This window comes from Kogia breviceps, chromosome 6, assembly GCF_026419965.1.
Source record: "Kogia breviceps isolate mKogBre1 chromosome 6, mKogBre1 haplotype 1, whole genome shotgun sequence".
Taxonomy (NCBI): domain Eukaryota; kingdom Metazoa; phylum Chordata; class Mammalia; order Artiodactyla; family Physeteridae; genus Kogia; species Kogia breviceps.
Window position 1 is genome coordinate 75,012,629 of NC_081315.1, and position 15,999 is coordinate 75,028,627.

Sequence of the window (15,999 nt, forward strand, 5' to 3'; positions counted from 1 at the left end):
GATACATATTCCGGGTACGGCAGTGTGGCTAATGTGTGCAGCACCAGCAGGGCTTAGCTTACGACATCTACGTTTTGGGAGAAGCAGTTGGTGTGTTCATCTCCAGATGTGGCCCATCTGTGCTCCGGAAAGGAAGTAATGTCCTTCAGTGAATGCAAATGGTGGAGGGATATGCAGCTTACGCCCCTGGTCACTTTCATGGAGCGGGAAATGGCCCAGTGAGACCTCTTGGGGTCACCTCAGGAGAGTGTCCCAAATAGCCAATCAAGGCTGGATCCTGGCAGCCCCTTTAGTGCAGACTTTGAGGAGAGGAGAATGGGATTTAGTCTGGGTAGGGAGAAATTGACGATAATAAGACAGTTACAGTGGTGCTAAGGGCCTGAGAGATCAATAGGCCCCTGGTACAGAAAGAAGGAGTAACTGTGCAGTAACCTCTGCGAAGGCAGAAAGACCCACTGCTAAGCAAGCCCTAGGTCACCGACATCACTCATGTATGTACATGTACGTGTACCACATGAGTGCAAGTGGGTATGTGCTGGGGGACACCTATTCCTAAGTTCTTAGGACCTATTCCCTCTCTCCCATTCTTTTTCTGTATTGAGTTAAAATTCGCATAACCTAAAATTAACCATTTAAAAGTGTACAACTCGGTGGCATTTAGTACATTCACAATGTTGTGCAACCCCCTCCTCTATCTAGTCCCCAAATATTTTATCACCCTGAAAGGAAACCCTGTGCCCCTTAAGCAGTCTCTCCCACATCACCCTTCTTCCAAGCCTCTGACGACCACTAATCTGCTTCCTGTCTCTATGGCTTTACCTATTTTGGATATACCATATAAATGGAATCATAAATTACATGACCTCTTGTGTCTAGCTTCTTTTTAGTATAGTATTTTTGAGGCTCATCCATGTTATAGCATGTATCAGTATTTCGTGTTTTATGGCTGGATAATATTCTCTTATGTGGCCAGACCACGTTTTGTTTATCTATTCATCAGTGGATGGACATTAGGGTAATTTGCACCTTTTAGCTATTTTTAACAGTGTTGCTATGAACATTTGAGTACCAGTTTTTATTTGAATTTCTCTCCCCATTTTATAGTGTGCCTTTCTCAGAGAGAACAAAAGTTACAAATGTTAAATGAAACACGATCACACATGAAATCAGTGATAGAAAATGTTATGGTTCTATTTATTTTATGACCACTGTTGTAGACCTCACAAAATATTCATTGCCACAAACTAAAGATAAGCTATAACTACATGTGTTAGACAAGGGCTGGAAAAAAAGTAATAAAAATTCAAAAATTTTATTCTTTAACTGATACGGAAGTGTCTTTAAATTTCTGTTCATCTTTAAAAAATTGAAGTTGGGAATGTGAGGCAATGAATTATGGGTATGGTTGGTGTCAGACAGATTTTACAGATCATCAAATAATGTACTCACACCAAAAGAAAAGGCCTTGGCCCTACATAGTGATAAATATCTTGTATATTTATATATTTATGTTTTTTTCTATTTTTATGATTACGTATTATATATTTAATATACAATATATATTGTATACAATTTAAATGGTACATTTATATATTTTTAAGTTGAAATAAAGTGTTTTAAGATTTAGAAAACAGATAAATCGTGACCGCCATTAGATTGTACCTACCCCTCCTTCCTATCCAGTTACAGATTGGTTGATTTAAGATTTGATTCTCTAACTGGATTGCATGGAGGAGGGGAGAGGGGTAAAAATGGAAAGGCAAGTGTAGAGCCAGAGTGCATAGACTACTCTGGTGTGTCCAGGAGCCAGAAGACAGGAAGACAGGACACCCGGCTCCCCAGTTCCTCATCACATAATCAGTAAAGTGTCATCAGACACACACAGAGACGGGGTCCTTCTCAGAGAGGTCTTGAGCCTCTGAGCCTTGAGCACTGCTTTTATCAAGGAGGGAGCTACCGCCAAAGGTCCTGTGCGGACCCAGTGACAATCAGTGCTGGCTGAGAGAGTGATGGTGGTGATAATAGCACAGACCACTTATCTGTTTCCCTCCCCTTCATCTTCCAACTGCCAGTCCACCAACCTTGCCATCCAAGTAATGCTATGAGTACAAGGAGAGAGAGAAAATGCCTCTCTGGGGTGGATGACAGCACATTTCCCTGGTGGCAGGTAACTTTCCTATCTGAGAAAGGGTCATCAGCAGGGAAGACCGTAGTGGATTGGTAAAATCTGATTTTATTTTGCCATATCTGTGGGTGATACTGGAACTCCCCTTATTCCATGGCAGCAGAGCCCTGCTTTTTCCTTGGGAGCTAGGAAAATGATGAATTTCTAGTTCCCTTGTAAGTGGGAGTCTCAGCTCACAGCCAGCACTGACTGCCAGCTACCAATGTATGAAGAGTAAATGACCATCCCTGACCAGATTGCTGCTCAAGAAATGGGATTCTCTGTGCCCTCTGACGTTTCCCAGCCAGTCCTATGTCTTACTCCAACAAATTTATTATTATAGTGACATCTGTCAGAAAAGATGAGATATCTGGAAAAATTGTAAGACATTTAATTCTAGACCAGAATTGAGGGAAAACCCTTGCTTCCCAGGCCAAACACGATGTGAGCCAAATAAAACTTTTAAATCCAACCTTTTAGCTGAAAGTCCATAATTTTTCCTTTTCCTAAATCTTTTTTTTTTTTTTTTTTTTTCTCTTTTTGGACAAGGCTTATCTGGGAGTCACCAAAGTCAAACAGCAAGAAGTATTTATTTATTTATTTACTTATTTACTTATATATTTGCGGTACACGGGCCTCTCACCGTTGCGGCCTCTCCCGTTGCAGAGCACAGGCTCTGGACGCGCAGGCTCAGCGGCCATGGCTCACGGGCCCAGCTGCTCCGCGGCATGTGGGATCCTCCCGGACCGGGGCACGAACCCGTGTCCCCTGCATCAGCAGGCGGACTCTCAACCACTGCGCCACCAGGGAAGCCCAGAAGTATTTATTAAACCATCTGAAATTCTCAAAACCTGAGAACACCTCTGAGCAATTACAATGGAGTTACGTGTAAAGGTAACTTTTTCGGATTGGTCAAAATTTTCACTGTCTTAGACAAATGAATGGCTGATATATTGTTTGATATTATAGAAAACTCCCAATTATTGGCTAGGGAGGGTTGTGCACAACTTGTTAGAAGCCCAAAGGCTTAAGGGTTTGTTTTTTATAAATTTATTTATTTATTTTTGGCTGTGTTGGGTCTTTGTTGCTGTGTGTGGGCTTTACTCTAGTTGTGGTGAGCAGGGGCTACTCATCCATCATCATGGTGCAAGGGCTTCTCCTTGGTAGCTTCTCTTGTTGCGGAGCACCGACTCTAGGTGTGCTTGCTTCAGTAGTTGCAGCACACGGGTTCAGTAGTTGTGGCTCACAGGCTCAGTAGTTGTGGTGCACAGGCTTAGTTGCTCTGCGGCATGTGGGATCTTCCCGGACCAGGGCTCGAACCCGTGTCCCCTGCATTAGCAGGCAGATTCTTAACCACTGAGCCACCAGGAAGTCCAGGGTTTGCTTTCTGACTTGAGGACTGAAAAGGCACTGTACATAGGGTGTGTGTATGTATTTATGCGTGTGTGTATGACATTTCCCTTGCTGAGGCTAGCTCAAAGAAAGGTGCAGCAATCCTTTCACAAAATCCCAGCCTATGGACAGCCAGTTGCTCATGGCTGCAAGTGCCATTGGATTTGCAGTCACTTCATATGTGGATCATGGCAACAGCGTAGGACCTCCGGTCAAAAGACCTCGCTCAGCATCCTGGCTCTGCCAATTGCAGCTGAATGACCCTGGAAAAGACACTTAAGCACCTTTACTCTCTCTGCCTCATCTGTAAGAATGGTGTCTGTACTTGATGGTCTCTGGGGTTCCTGCTGGCTGTAAGAGCTATGACCATTTGTTTGAGTCAAGGCTTTGGCATAGCAACAGACAGCTGGCTTTAGAGACTCATTTTATCAACAGCATCTGAATAATTTACCACTTCCTTAAGTCCCAATATTTCTCAGACGCTCGCTGTTCTGTGAAATCCACAGTGCTTTCCAGCTGAAAGGGCAGGCAGAGAAGGAAAGGGGCAGAAAGTCTGGCTAAAATATTGAAAGTGAGAACTGATGGTATGAGACAACTCCATATATTGATTTTAGATAGCTTCCTCTGTCCTTGGCCACAGAAGAGCCTACTCCACTGCTTGCCTCTGGCCCACACTGACCCAGAGTGAAGCCATGAAAAGAACACTGCTTTTTCTGGCTTCATGCTGGCTGAGGGGAGTAAAAAGCAGCTCCTTTCCACAACATATTTCCTTGCACCTCCTGACAGTGTCTCCTTCAGCTGCTGAAAAATGGAAGACCACAAACCAAAAGGCTGTTTCAGGAACAAGAGTTGAGAGAACCTGGAAAGGGACCCCAAGGGAAGTCATTCTGGAGGGATGGCAACGGATCCTTGAGCCAGAGTCAGCAAGGGAACCAGCAGCATCTGTGACAACACCAGGCACAAACGGAAACGATCGTTCGAGGTCTCTGAGATCACAGACACGGGGCTCCCTAGCTGAGGGTTTGACCCTTCTCCAAGGAGAGCCTAGGAGGAGAGAGCACTTGCTAAATGATGGCTGCCTTCCCAGGACAGCAATGCGACTTGGTCAGAGGGGAGAGATGTTGTTTTTCTTTTCTGAATACCTGCTGGGTTTGTCTGTGGTCCATTCAAGTCTGCGGAACCCTCTTGCCCTTCCTGTTTTGACCCGGATTGCCTGTATCTTTCTTCCTGTATCCTTCTCTCAGTTTGGCTCTGGGACAGCACTTGACTTTTACAATTAGAGAACAGGAATTACTCCATTTTCCTCCCATCTCAGGGGACAAATCTCACTGAGATGCCTTTGTGAAGTCAGAGACGCCACACAAGTCTAAATGCTCTGGTTTCTGGAGGTGGTTTGCCCTTTGCTTCTCAGCAGAAGCTTCTCTGGACAGGCTGCGAGAAGAGTGTCTTGAGGAGAATGTAGCTTTGTGAAATGTTTGCAGACATGGGCTTTTAGGTTTGGGGCTTTTCTTCCTGTGGGTTACTAGTGTACCTTGTAGCTTGTGGCTGCCTTTTTTTTTTTTTTTTTTTTTTTTTTTTTTTTTTTTTTGCGGTACGCGTGCCTCTCACTGCTGTGGCCTCTCCCGTTGCGGAGCACAGGCTCCGGACGCGCAGGCTCAGTGGCCATGGCTCACGGGCCCAGCCACTCCGCGGCATGTGGGATCCTCCCGGACCGGGCCACGAACCAGCGTCCTCTGCATCGGCAGGCGGACTCTCAACCACTGCGCCACCAGGGAAGCCCTTGTGGCTCTTTTATAGTTAATTTTTTTACACTAATAAGAGTTTTAATAAATTTGTTAAATTAATACTTTTTGGTTCAGTATTTAGCACAGATACCTTAACGATACTGATAGTTGAAACAGGTCTAATTAAACTAATGTTTACTAAGTTGGTTTTTGTCCCAAACTGGATATTTCTTTATATTTCTCCAATACTTATTTATGGAATCCTTCAAGCTTTTCCTAGGATATAAACATTTTTGGAGAAATTTGTCCACCTATGGTTTCAATCTTAGGTCAAACACAAGCAACATTTTATTAAATTAATATTATTTGGGAGTTTTAATCTAGGTTTTCATGAATAAACTTTTGAGCTCTCAGGAAGCTTTGGTAGATCAGCACTTTTCAGAAGCAAAATCAGATATAAAAATACAACTTGTTTGAAAAAATTCTGCCCGATAAAACCACCATAAAGTCAGGAGACCAAAGACAAACTGTATTTACAATTCATATCACAGAGGGCTTATTTCTTTAGTATAAAGAGTTTTCCTACAAATAGGTATAAGGAAGACCAACCACCAGTGGAAAATTGGGCAAGCATGTTAACAGTTAATTCACAGAAAATAAAATTTTATATAACTCTTAAAATATGAAAAGATCTAGTCATTACTCATGACAAGAGAAATGTCCTTAAAACTAAAATGAGTTATATCTTTTTCCAGATTGGTAAATATGAAATTTTTGATAACACTATGTATGTTGTTAGTGTAGGGAAACAGAGAATTGTATAGTGGGAGTAAAACTTGATAAAATCTCTAACAAAATTATATTAACAATATCTATAAATAGCATAGAAATCCTTTGACTCAACAATTTCCTTTTCCGGGAATTTAACCTAAGATATAGCCACACATATGTGAAATGATGTTTACAAGTCTGTTCATTGCAGCATTATTTTAATAGTGAAAGAATGGCAACAATGTAATTGTACAGGTCAAAAATTATTGTACTTTTTGCACATCTATAAAACCGAATATTATGCAACCATTAAAAAGAATGAGGCAGGCATATTTGTACTGAAATGAAGTTCCAAGATACATTGTGAAGTATAAAAAGCAAAGTAGAGAAGAATATGTAGAATAAACTATATAAAAATAAACAATATATGAAATACATATTGTACATAAAGCATACATGTCTACTTGACGTGTATTCTGTCAGATGGGTCTGTGTGTGTGTGTATGTGTGTGTATTTATACGTGTATAGACTGTCTCTGAATGGATATACAAGAAATGGGTGATAGAGGAAAGAGAAAATGGGGGAAGGAGGATTGCTTTTCATTATACGTATATCTTAAATTTTGTACGATAAGCAATTGTTCCCATTTAAAACTATCAATAAAATAATTTCTAAAATTAATTTTTAAAAGAATAAAATACTACTTTCTCTTTCAATATTCTGAAGTTCTTACATTTTTCTTGTGACCTCTACAAGCAGGTGCCCCTGTCTCTTAAGCACAATTACTCAACAAACTAAAGAAGTCTTCATCTGGTTATTCCTTCTTAAAATAAAAGGCTTTTCAAAGTTTATTTAGCCAGCCCCTAGAGTAAATCTAGAAAAATTCCTGAGCTCTTTCTTTGCATCTGTGCCTGATCTTTTGATTCCAAGTTCTCTTCCAGATGGCTAAGTTTCTTTTTTCTTCAGGCAAAATTCAAGACCTCCTTGCTTTCTCCCCTTTTTTTCCAAATGGAATAATGATTCTGTACCAGATACTATACAAATTTCTTTACTGTCATTATTTTTAATCATCACAACAATCCTGTTACAGATCCATTTTACAGGTGAAGAAATGAAATACAAAGAGTTGAAGTTACTTGCTCAAAATTGTGCAGTTAACAAGGGGCTTTTCACTGCTCAGAGAGATGAAAAACGACAACAACAAGAACACTATAGCTTGGGAATAATTAACTTCTTCTACTTGGAATGAGACATAGAATGTCTAATACAAGTTGTCAGCTTGGAGATGTTTGAGAACATTCTTCGAAATGGCTGCATTCTTGTGTTTTTATTTCTCCTGACAGGGGAGCATATAAAATGGTTTGCTGCAAGGACAAGCTGGAGCCCATGAAGACCTACTGGAATTCAAGTCAGTTCTCTTTGCTTCCAACCTTGATGATGTGGTATCTTGCAGGAGAAGTTAGCGCCCTGCACCAAGGAGCTAAACACACACCTAGCCCAGGAGAAGGAACGCTGACGCAGGACCCAGGGGACCAGGGGACAGTCGCAGAGCTGGCTGCTGCCTGACAAGGAGGTGGGTCGGCAGACAGAATGATACCCAAGAGCAGGCGCCCACCTTGTAGCACAGGAGCCAATATGACTGCCTCTTCACTTTTGCTCTCCAAATCTCAAACCAAAATGTCTCTTATGGCCCACCCTACCTAGAAACGTGCAGAAAAGGGAATTCTGGGAAGTGTAGTTCAGCCAAGCCGACGCATTGTAGAGCCATCATGAGTGTGTTGAAGGAAGGCGGACCACAATCTTTGGGGCTCAGGTCTCTCCTGACACGCGGCTTGAGAGGCAACCTCCTCTCCCAGCTTCCTCTAGACCCCAGGCTCATTCTCGTCTTCTCTCCTTGCTTATAGCCAGAGAAGAAGGAAAGGGGAAGTTCCGAAGCGCACACGTTTCCACCTCTGTCTCTGTCCAGTCATCATTTATTGAAGGTAAGACACAAAAACAAGGTGGTATTTTCTTAATGAAATAAACAAGTGAATTTCTGGTTTCTTTCTGGAGGAATAGTTGAGTACGGGGAAGTTGTTTTTCTCCCGTGATAACCTCTGAAAAGCTCTTAGTAGCTCTGCACTATGCCCCATGTACGAGAGACTGGCAGTGTCATGTGTAACACAGTGGTCTTCCTGTTAGTGTTAGTGTTTCCTCCTCCATTGATATTTAGCCCCTGCTCAAAGTTTTCAGTTATTTCTTCTCTCTGGTTGGCAAGGTGGCTTCAGATTACAAGGTAGGGGACAGGAAAGGCAGAGTGCCTCAGAGTGGGCTGGGCTCTGAGTAGAGCATCTTGAAATTAATCAGACTCCTTGGATTAGAAGATTGAACTCCTGCTCCCCTAGCTCATGTACCTCTTTTTGCAAGTTGGGCTTCATTGCAACCACTTGCTTCTATTCCCTTAGCTTCCTCCTGACTCATTTGGGGGTGTGGACACTAATTAAGAGTGCCTTGCTAATAGCTTAGCATCTCTTACTAGGCTCTGCCTCCAACCCTTCTCTCTCAACTTCTGCGATCCTAGGTTTCTGTGATTGTTAATTTTATGTGTCACCTTGATTGCACCAAGGGGTGCCCAGGTAGCTGGTTAAACATTATTTCTGGGTGTATCTCTGAGGGTGTTTCTGTTAGAGGTTAGCATTTGAATTGGTGGGCTGAGTAAAGCAGACAGCCCTCCCCAATATGGTTTTATACAATCCATTGAGGGCCTGAATAGAGCAAAAGGGTGGAGGAAGGGAGGATTTGCTGCCTCTGCCTGACTGCTGGAGCTGGATATTGGTCTCCTGCCCACAAAGATCCTGGCTCTCAAGCCTTTGGACTTGGACTGGAATCTACACCATCAACTTTTTAGCTCTCAGACTTTCAAACTACACTGCTGGCCTTCCTGGGTCTCTAGCTTGCAGATGGCAGATCACGGGACTACTCAGCCTCCATAATCATGTGAACCTATAACTTCTAATCAATCAATCAACTGACAATGATTATCTATCTATCTATCTATCTATCTATCTATCTATCTATCTATGCATATCCTATGGATTCTGTTTCTCTGGAAAACCCTGACTAATATGGTTTCTGTCCTGTTGCCTTGTGGGGAGCCTGGCTTTCAACCTAGTCTTTTTGGATGGCGCCTTCACTTGGTCTAGCTATTTCACTGTCCCTGAACTCGGATAATCCTCCACCCCATACTCTGGGCTCATAGATCAGTGCTGTCCTTCTTTGTGCTTAGGCCAATAAACTATAACCCCATGTGGGACCCAGTATTCAGACTTCCCTTTCTAGGAAGAGTGTTCAGGCATCAGCCTGGGCTTGGAGTTTTGAAGAGCTCCTGCAGATTCAGCTTTGGGGCAGAGTGAGAAAGGTGGGTACAGGGTGGGGGAAGGTTGTTATTAAGATGCCAAGCAGGCTCTAACATAGGTGGCCTTGATGGAATCTTACGACTTCAAGAGTCAATAATTGTGCAGTGGAGCCAGGAAGGATGGCTGGGTGGCCCCAGTGGGCAGATACCTGGGATTATGAGAGAATAGGTACTGGGATGATAGCAGAAGGAGAAAAAGCACACTTCTTTCTAGAAAAGTAGATTAGGTTTTGCTCTGTCTCCTGGGATAAGATAATGGGAAGAGACTTTAGTTATGTAACTCAAACCCAGGAAGAACCTAGAATTCCAAGCAAGTCCCGATATGTATGGTCTTTCTATGTTTTCCTTGAGAAGTAGTGATGAACTCATTCTACCAGCGATGGAGAACTCAATCGGTATTTGAGTTTTGGGGAGCTCTAATGCTGAACAAATTCCTTTATATATTGTATCAAATCTATCTTCTCATTTATTGTTAATTTTCTTAGGTGTGGATCATGGTTGTGTGGTTATGTAGGAGAAAGCCCTTATTACTGGAGATGCATTTTAAAAATAAGGGTGAAGTATTATGATATCTGCAACTAACTTTAAAATGGTTCAGGAAAAATAGCATATATGCTTGTATATAGTAGATAAAATAAATATGACAAAAAGTTAATTGTTGAAAGGAATAGGTATAGAGGTGTTCATTTTACTATTCTCTCAACTTTTGTCTATATTTGAAATAATAAAGGACTAGGGGAAAATTCAGCCTTCCAGTAATTTCTACCACTCGCCTTTATTGTCTTCTCTGGGTGAACATGGAACTGATTTAACTCCCTTTTCTTGTGACAGCCTTTTAAATGTTGGAGGACATTTTACACAATGGAGGCACTCTATATCTATAACTCTTATAATGAGGATTTGGGTCATCTAACCATCCTGATACCTCAAGTGCCCCCAGAACTTCTCTGTTGAAATGTGGGCCAGTGGAACTTATGATGGAGTGTGATGGGGAAAGAGCCACAAAGTCTGGGCAACAGTTTATAGCAGTTGATAGAACTCATGAACTCCTTGGATACATGGCAATTTGTAGCTGTCATGGTTAATTGCATGGACTGTGAAGTCAGACTGCCTGGGGGTGTGGCTTCCAGATCCATCACTCATCAGCTTCGTGACCTTGAACAAATGAGTACCCTGTCTGCCTATTTCTCTCATCTGAAAACTGGAGAATAGAAGCAGAATCTTCTATTGGCTATTGATAATAATTGACATTAATATTGATAATACTAATAGCCTCCTTTGGCTACTGTATAAGGTAAACAAATTGAAAAATATTTAAGGACTTAAAATATTGGCTGACACTAGCAGCTCTCAATAAATGTTAACTATTATTGTTATTTTTTATTATTAATTTGTTCTGAGTTTTATCTTTTTTGGCCACTAAACTAATCAATTCGACAAATGGTTTTTGAACACCTGATTCTTTATGTATCTGGTGATGGAGGTCCAGAGAGAAATGAGATTTTGTTACGCCCTGCAGGAGGTTACAGGCAGTAAGCAGGACCTAAAACCAGTGGCTTCCTGGCTGGAGGGGAGGGAGGCACTGGACCTACAGCAAGGACAAGTTCAGTCCTTCATCTTATCACCTCTTTCTGAGGATTTAAGAGCTCCTGGATCCAGAACACTGCATTGGCCTTGGAAAAGAATAAAGAGCTCCCTCAAACTAAAGATAATGGCACGAGAAGGTAATATTTTTGAATGTTTTCCTAGAGGACAAAGAAAATTAACTTCAGACTGATCTACCTGATAAAACTCAAAGAATAAGTATGATTCATGTTTGCTTTTTCAAATTCCCATATTTTACCGATTAGTTTTAAAGGTAAATAAAATCATGACTATTCAGGAGAAACAGAAAAAAGCAAAATCAACGTGAGTCAAGGCATATCCAACTAAGTCTGGTGCAGATAAGGGAATGTTTAAGAGAAAATATTTCGTTTTGCAAAACATCATCCTTTTGACAAGTGTTCATGGTTTGTACGTGAAATAGCTTAAATCACTGATCACACCAGCAATAAAAGATGCCTGAACTTCAAGTCTTTTCATGTATTTTATTTTATTTTTTATTATTATTATTATTTTTGCAGTACGCGGGCCTCTCACTGTTGTGGTCTCTCCCGTTGAGGAGCACAGGCTCCAGACGTGCAGGCTCAGCGGCCATGGCTCACGGGCCCAGCTGCTCCGCGGCATGTGGGATCTCCCCGGACGGGGGCACGAACCCGTGTCCCCTGCATTGGCAGGCGGACTCTCAACCACTGCGCCACCAGGGAAGCCCTTTTCATGTATTTTAAATGGTCCTTTTTTTTGGGGGGGGGGGTCTCTCTAAGGGAGCTAAATGAGTGAGATCAAATAATTTTAATAAGAAGAGGATTCAACAGTCCCCTGAGATACAATAGAATGCATATGACTGCTGATATACTAGATTCCCATCTTCAGCAATGATAAAGCAAAAAGAAATTGGAGCGGGTGCAGGCAGTGGGGAAAGGTGCTGCAGGACCACGGGTTAGGATCCTCCTGTCTTGGCTTTCTTCTAAGTGTGCTTAATTGGTGGTCGTTTCCATTCTTTTGTGTCTTCACCAGTTGGTGAGTGCTTCCTTTGTGCAGTATGCCTTCCAACATTTAAAAGAATGTCACAAGAAGTCCTGTTGAGTTCTCCAGAATTTTTTTAAAAATAAAAATATTTGAACTGACCTCGTAGCAGTTGCATAAACATGCTGGGAATATGGGCACAAATTAACTTGCTTGCTATGATTTTATTCTTTAAGGAAAATAGATGGTGTACATTTTTCAATCCTCTTTCTCCCAAGATGCTAACACCTTCTTACAGCTGAATTTCCTGAAAAGACATTTGTTCTAAACCAAAGGTCAGATGAGGTTCTTTAATTAGAAGTTCCAGAGAGTTCTTGTACACAGGTCAATTCTGTAGCCGTTTAACTGGTTTAGGAAGAGCTATTGACTGCTGACTACTTTTACAGTTTTTTTTCTTTGCCTGTTTCCTTTGAAACTATCAGCTTTAGGAACAACTTGTAAACACACTTTAGATTATGTGAGGTCATCGTCTGTAGATCTTGAGTTTTATGTGCTTGAGTGTTCAGGAAGAAGGAATCACAGTATGTTGCTATGATTCTCATTCTTATCAAATTAGAAGGAACATGTCCTTCACATAGAAATACAGTATTTCTTGGTCTTTTATAGTAAGCTGAAAAGCTTTATCTTACCCTTAACTTCCTGTTGTGCGCTGTGAATATTTTCAGCACTTGGGTTGTGGAGTCAAGAAGCCACAAAAGTTTGAGGTAGGATGAGGTGGGGAGTCTATTCTGCACCCAAGAGCTTTAAAGTTTCATATAAACGGGTGTGTGGAAAATGAACATCGTCCATTATGAGCCATTGTGACAGTGACCATTACTCAGATTTCATTTAGTAGTAAGACTGTTAGCTCACATCTATTTGGCAACATCTAGAGGATGCTGTTCCTTGAAAGAATGAATGAAAATGTAGTTCAGGTGTTGTTGTTGTCATCCCGTTTTATTCATTCAGCTAAAAATTACTGACCATTCTTGGAGCGCCATGCGCTCTCCAGGGACTGTTTTATTCCTTTATATTTTTGCGTGGGCTGCTGTTTCTCTTCTTTGCCTTTCTAACCTCTGCTGGTCCTGCAAGCCCCACCCCCTCAATGACTCTCCCCTGACTCTTCCCATGTGAGTTGCCTGGCCTTTCTAAGGCTTCCCTTGAGCTCCATGCAGCCCTCTAACATAGCTCTGTATCATATTTGCTGATTTCTCTGTAGCTGCACCCCCAGCTCCCAAGAGACTGTGGGATCCATGGGGCAGGGCCGGTGTTGTATTCACATTTGTGCCCCAGCGCTTGGCAGAGCATCTGGCACATGGTAGAAGCCTAATGAATGGTTGGTGAATGAACACAAGCAAGCGTCCTGCGTTCCCTACCCTTGGGTAAACCTGAAGAAAGATGAACTAGATTTGAGATCTTACTGCATAATTAAATTACCCTGTCCAAATAATTTTTAAAGCTGAAAGGAAATTCAGAGATCGGCTACAGGAAATTGAGGACTAGAGAGGTGAAGAGAGTTGGCCAAGGTCATGCAGCTGTTTAGTGGCAAACTGGGACTGAAGCCCAAGTCTCCTGCTGGCCAGGCCTAGCCCAAATATGGGGAAGATTAGTTGTTATTTCCTCTTAAAAATTACCCTGGAATCCAGGCAAAATGACTTAGCAACCTAAAAATGCTAATGGGGAGACAGCAAATTAAAACTATTTACAAGAATGAATCAAACAGCAATTATTCAAAACTCTCTGGAAAGAGAAGTGGAGGTGGACTCACAGCTGATTTCTTCTGACAGGGTCATGGGCCTGTAAGCCAGTGTTTGCTGGCCAAACTCTTAATGAGGGTGGATGTCTGAACAGGCCAAATTTAGCATCTGTCTCTGACACAGATTTGGGTTGAAAGACACATGTCAAGTTCAAAAGAACTAATCGATGCGTTTGTATCCCTAAGTGTATCAAACAGGGGATCTGAAATGTTTCTCATTTTTAGTGTTGGAGAATGATGGATGTAAAGAACAAGTGATTTTTATTTTCCACCTTGTGATTTTAGAAACCAATTTAGCCTATTTCCAGAACAAGGTCCACAAAGAAAAAAAATCTGATATTTGGATGTGCGTTGAAGTCAAAGTTGACTAATGAGTGATTAAGCATTGGGAAGGCTTTGTGAATATTTAGCAGAAACATGGCAAATTGGTACCAGTGACTCAGAATTTACCTGCACATGTGTTTTGTTTGGATGGTTCAGTGTTTTAACATTGAAAACATTGTCGAACTTTAAAAATAAGAAGATTTCACATGTAAAAAATTCTGGATTTCTACCTAATTTTAGAAAGTGAGAGAATCCAGTAACACTGGATGCACTTGTATATTAGTTTTCTAATATACAAACTAGGTATCTTAAAACAGATATCTATTCTCTCACAGTTTTGGAGGCCAGAAATCCAACATCAAGGTTTTGGCAGGGCCCCTCTCCCTCTGAAGTTTCTAAGGGAGACTACTTCCTTGCCTCTTTCAGCTTCTGGTGGTTGCCAGCATTCCTTGGCTCGTGGCTGCGTAACTGTAAACTCTGCTTCTGTCTTCACATCACCATCTCCTCTTTGTGTCAAACTTCCCTCGGCCTCACTCTAGTAGGAAATTTGTTGTTGGATTTAGAGCCCATGCAGATGATCCAGGATGATCTCATCTCAAGATCTTTAATTATATCAGCAAAGACCTCGAACCTGCCCATATCCTTCATCCAAACTCTCTGTGATAGGCAGAAAAATGGCCCCCAAGGATGCCTACGCCCTAATCTCTAAAACCTGTGAATATGTTACCTTTACAAAAGGGGCTTTGCAAATGTGATTAAGGTTTAGGACTTTGTGAGACTATCCCAGATTATTTGGGTGGGCCCAGTCTAATCACATGAGTCCTTAAAAGGAGAGAACCTTTCCAGGCCTGTGCTCAGAGAGATGTGTGAGGACAAAAGAAGGGTCAAAGGGAGGAAGCATTACTAGCTTTGAAGATGGAGGAAGGGGAGGCCATGAGGTAAGGAGAACAGGCAGCCTCTAGAAGCTTAGAAGGCAAGGAGATGAATGCTCCCTAGAGCCTCTGAAAGAAACACAGCACTGCAGACACCTCGATTCTAGCTCAGTGAAAGTCACGTCAGACGTCTGACCTCCAGAATGGAAAATAATAAATTGTACTGTTTAAGCCACTAATTTGTGGTAATTTATTACCTCAGAGATAGAAAACAAATATGCTCATCAGGCAGATGGCTTGCTCCAGGTCTAATTGGAGGGTTTTGGCTAGGACAGCACCTTGTCCTTGCCATTTCTTTTCCCTGTTCTTCCCCTAGAAAGCTGCACGGTTTGCTTCCTTATTCACTCAGGTCTCTGTGCAAATGTCACCTAATCAGAGAATTCCCCAAGAGACCCCTAACCTTAAAACAAAACACAAACAAGCTAAACAAATCCTACCATTCTTATTACCCACCTTTATTTTTCATCATAGCAGACATCTAATGTTGTACATTTAATTGTGTCTATTGTCTGTCTTCCCCTGCTAGAACTGGAGCTCTATGAGGGCAGGGTCTTGCTAGTTTGTTCCTAGCTGTATCCCCAGGGCCTCAAATGATGCCCAGCGAGCAGTGGGCCATCAATAAATATTTGAGTGAATGAGTGGATGGATAAATGCAGACTTCCCATGCTCCTTGAGGCCCTATTCATGTACTTCCCTTTCATAAGATTTCCATCAATTCTCTTCTAAACTGAGTGGATGAGGGTGCCCCAACTAAGCTACCATCCATGCAGCGGGTGTCCACTTGGAGTCCTGGGCCCCTCTGTTCTCCTGCTGTCTCTCTTTCCAGTCCTTGATAATGAACTTTGGGTGAGGATGTGCCCGTGATCTCTGCACTGCCCACTCCTGTTTCCTGGGTATTATCTCTGCCTCTGTTATTCCCTGTTGGTGCTTTCGTTTT